Source organism: Oratosquilla oratoria, chromosome 42 (genome assembly GCF_046742065.1).
Source record: "Oratosquilla oratoria isolate Oo_2021 chromosome 42, ASM4674206v1, whole genome shotgun sequence".
NCBI classification, from domain to species: Eukaryota; Metazoa; Arthropoda; class Malacostraca; order Stomatopoda; family Squillidae; genus Oratosquilla; species Oratosquilla oratoria.
The window spans coordinates 18103650-18108649 of record NC_134818.1 but is presented as its reverse complement, the minus strand read 5'-3'; the positions used below and the strand labels follow the sequence as shown (position 1 = coordinate 18108649).

Genomic DNA, 5000 nt, shown 5'->3' with positions numbered 1-5000 from the left:
AAGTGCTAATAGAAAGCTTACAACAGTCTTGCTACTGTTTATTTTGCTATGATTTTTAGCATGATATGGATCAGGAAAAATATTTTGCAAAGCTTTGAATCTTCATCTATACTGTATCTCTATCTATATATGTGTATGTGTACATACTGTATATATATTTATATATATATATATATATATAGATGTGTGTATGTGTGCGTGTGTGTGTGTGTGTGTGTGTGTGTGTGTGTGTGTGTGTGTGTGTGCGTGCGTGCGCGCGCGTGTGTGTGCGTGTGTGTGTGTGTGTGTGTGTGTGTGTGTGTGTGTGTGTGTGTGTGTGTGTGTGTGTGTGTGTGTGTGTGTGGTGTGTGTGTGTGTGTATACATATGTACAAGTATACATAGTTATGTACATACAGCACATTTGTATGTATGTATGTCCGTATAAACTACGTAAATACGCTGGTCCGTCCGTGAGTGTGTGTGCCTAACCACTGGTATCGAGTCATAAAACATGTATATATTAATATTTGTACAAACTTCAGTGAAAATATTCTGTGTACACCATTGATTACCACTACTTATGACTATCATATAACACAGAACAAAAGTGATGGCTGTGGTTGTATTTAATCTATTTGAACCACTTCGCTCCTACGACGCCATTCATGGTTTGGTTTTGACAAGTGCAAATGATATTCTTTAGTTCTGTATAGGAGACTAAGCTGAAGAGGTTAACACATGCATCTAAGTTATCATTACAGTATTTGAAGCGGTTAAACTGCACTGCAGGTATTTCAATGGGAGATAATTTACGGTTTTGATTAAATAATTTAGTTGAGGCGAGTTTATAATGATCGATATTGTCTGAGGCTATGACTGGTAACACGCAACTCAACAACAACCGCCAGAGTTCCTTGATACTTTGACTGGAAACAAATGCTGAATTGTTGTATGTATTGCTCCGCTCCACTTGTGTTTTTAAGCCACTAGCAGAAGGAGGGGTGCAGCTGTCAGCTGTCAGCTTCCCTTTTGTGAAAAAGAACAGAGAAGTTGATTCAGATATGGAGTTCAGTCCAGGAGAGTAAGTGACGTTGCCCCAGAACCTCACCAGAGGTGGAGATGAGTGTGTTGATAGGTTTAGAAAACGGGGGCTAGGGAGATGATTCTCTTTGACGCCCATCACATCCAGACACCCAGCGTTGGGAGTTGAATACTCGAGGAGCTTATCACCCATTTGCCTACGATGAAATGTGCACTAATGGGCATACACGTCACTTTCTGCGACTGAGCAAATCATCATTCCAGGAGTGATTATGTAATCCTGTTAATTTGATGAGATCCCCTGATGACAGAGAGCCCCGGCTTCAGATCTGGCTGTGAAGTTCTGCGTGCGATTTCAGAAATGAAGATTCGACAGAAAGAGACTCGTGGGAATGGGATTACGTTATATTACGTTAGGTTAGGTGGGGGTTGGGTTAGGTTAGGTTAGGTTAGGTTAGGTTAGGTAGGCTAGGTTAGGTTGTGTTGGACTGGGTTGGGGTAGGCTGGGTTAAGTTAGGTTAGTTGGAGTTGTGTTTGGTTGTGTTTGGTTGGGCTGGATTGGGTTGGAATAAGTTAGGTTAATTAGGTTTGTATAAGTTAGATTAGGTTAGGTGAAGCCCGATTGCTCACAGGAACTCGAGGATAAATTTTGATACAATGTTTCTTGCACCAAATACTTAAAAACAAACAAACAAACAAACTCCCATGAAAAAACTAAAAGTGCTGCTTCCTGCTGGAGATCCTCCCCTGATTCATCCACGTAACGTAACGTAACGTAACGTAACGTAACGTAACGTGACATAACGTAACTTAACGTAACGTAACGGACCATAACGTAACGTGATCTAAAATAAGGGGTAAACATGGGTTTGCAAACGGCAAAAAGGCTCGCCAGTCCTCTATTTTGCTCTTATCTTTTTCTAAGAAATTTATTTAGAATACGAATTTCTTGGAAATAAATAAAGTTCTTATTTTTTTTTTCAAATCAATAAAATTTAACAGTCATTTGTTGCACGTCCTTTAGAAGGTTATCGAGGATAATCACATATAATAAACGTACCAACCTAATCTAACTTAACCTAACCTAGCTTAACCTAACGTGCCCTAACCTAACTTTACCTAACCTAGTATAACCTAATATAACTTAGCGTAGTCTGAACATAATTTAAATAATCATTATATTAAACTGAGCAAATCTGAGCTAAGCTGAGCTAAGCTGTGCTAAGTTAAAGCTAAGCGAAGCAAAGCAAAGCCAAATCCCTCAAAGTCATGAACATTCCGTTGAACCTGATTTCGTGTGAGTTCTCGAATGTGAGGTGTGTATATATATATATATATAAGGTCAACAGCCTGCTCTAAACGACTTGGCAACGGCCTCAGCCCCTTTGCCCTATGCACTGGGTAGTCAAAGTAATGCTTACCAGTACATCTAACCCTTAGTCATTCCAAGCGGTCTTTATGTTAAAATCAACTCCTCAGTAGGTTAAATATAATATTCATCATAACCAAATGACTGCTCCGGCTTCACAGAGATTAACTCATCAAAAGCCATCGACTTTCTCTTTAAATTTCCATAGATGGGATATCAACTGCATCAGCTTTATGATATCAATATTTTAGTGACTTAGGGGAAACCCCTACGGACCAGGGCCACGTAATATTCTTTCATGATCTGAGACTGATTTTCATTTCCCAAAGATAGTTGATCATTTTTAACTTTTACTGTCCTCCCGTTCTGCTGACCTCACAAAATCTCTCTTTTACCATCTCTGTAACTCCGACTTTTCGGCGTGATATTGTCCCCAAGGATAGAAGCGCTGGTTATTACCAGCGAAACACTGAGTCCTTTGAATTATGCTCTGGTCGAGGTCAGACAATCCCAGGATCCTTTGAAACTCCCAAACTTGTGACTTCTCCTACATACTCCCAAGCCAGGATCTTCCCAAACTGGCCAACTGCCATTTCCTTACTGGTACAGTCCAAATTTTTCTTAAACTTTGCATGCAAGATCTCAGACTCCTTCCACGGGATCTATAAACACTCCTAACGAGGCATTTACCCGGATTCCTCATCTGGCGTCTCCACAAACTCTTCCATTCCTATGACTTGTTTGATTGTTCTCTTAGTCGCTGGGTAATTTTATTCAGCCAAGGCATACCTACCGTCTGTGTCAGAAAAAAGATTAAGAATATCGCACTTAATCCTTGTATTATTATTTACCACTTATACATATGATTTGGCTGTCGTCAGACGATTTTATTCAGCCAAGGGAAATCCCCTACGCAGCAGGAGGTATGTCATAACCACAACCTTCATGTTTGTGTATCTAACATTCCCTTCGGAAAGACTCCTTGGTCAAATAACTTCTCCTCTCACTCAACCACTCCCTCCAAATCTCCCTACGCCCCCAATCCAATTTACAGCCATAGAACATAAACTAATCCCATCGTTGCTACACAACTATTTCATTATCACGAGGGTTTCGCTTGTTTTGGCAGAAGTAACTGAGGGAGACTCAGACAAATGGTCTCGCTGCGCCGGGTCGCTCCTCCGTCAACCCTCAAAGAGAAATGATTGTTTAGATACATGTCTGCCGCCTCACATCGCAGGATGAAGTAGGGGCGGCGAGACAAAGGCGATGTGAGAACAATGGGGGAAGGAGGGGTTACAGGGAAGGTTTTGGTAAGGCAGAGGCATGTAGGAGGGAAGAGGAACCAGTTTCTATCAAAAACAGAAAGATAACAAAAGACTCATAAAAAGTGTTTGTATAAAAAGGAAAGAAATTAGTAAGAAGATCATAGTTCTGTGTAAACTTATAAGAACAAATTGAGCCAGAAATGAAAGAAGAAATATGTGAAGGGTTGTGACTTAATGCACTATACTAGTGGAAAAAAGAGTAACGGTAAAGAGCAGAGGTAAAAAGTAACAAAGAGTATTGACGGAAGAAGTAGTAGAGATTTGTGTTTCACTTCGATATTGTAATGAATGACAAAGAGCAATCAAGAGCACTGAATGAAAAAGTTGTGAAAGACTACGTCCTATTGTGTTATGGTAATGCATACATACTATACAAACGTTCATGCATACATACATACATATATGCATTAAACTGAAGCAGACATATAAACAGAAACAAGAGTGATAAAGAGACTGAAAGAAAAGGGGTGAATATATATATATATATATATATATATATATATATATATATATATATATATATATATATATATATATATATATATATATATATATATATATATATATATATATGTGTGTGTGTGTGTGTGTGTGTGTGTTATGTGGGTGTGTGTGCGTGTGCGTGTGTGTGTGTGTGTGTGTGTGTGTGTGTGTGTATGTATTCACTTGGTCTTTGGATCACGTGTTGGACTCGTGATCGACAGCTATTTCCCTCCTGAAAGAGAGCTCAGAGCTCGTAGGTCCGATCTATGGGTAATGCTATGACCTTGCACACACACACACCCCCAACTCCCCGCCCACGTGAGTTGAAGTAACACCCCTCAGCGCTGCGATACTGATATAATTTCAGCCCCGGGCGAGGATCGAACCCGGACCTCCGTAGTGGCATATGTGTGTGTGCATATGTGTGTGTGTGTGTGTGTGTATATGTGTGTGTGGTGGGGGTTGTGTGTGTATGGGTGGGTGGGTGTTTATGTATATAAAAAATGAATAAACACTAAACACGGGGAAAGAGGAACGGCAGATGCGAGAGTGATTAAAGTGAAGAGAAGGAATAAGGAATGACAGGAGGAATATAGAGAGTAGAATCCCTTGTTTTCTCTGCAAACGCCCTTGGTAGGCTATGCAACAGTCGGCTTGCTTGCAGAAGACGGACAAAATCAACACCAATTCGATTCCATCAGGTGGGAATGTCGATATGATTGTTTTGATGGCTCCGCACGAGATTCTAGTCATCTATGTTATTTTATTTTATATCATATTTTTGTTGCGCTTTTTAAG

At 40.1% G+C, this 5000-nt stretch overlaps 1 protein-coding gene across 2 annotated transcripts in view; it reads right to left on the bottom strand.

Moving 5' to 3' along the window:
* The window catches only part of LOC143021735 (uncharacterized), a 679768-nt gene that overhangs the window by 167343 nt on the left and 507425 nt on the right, over positions 1–5000 (bottom strand). The gene's annotated exons all lie outside the window — the stretch shown is intronic.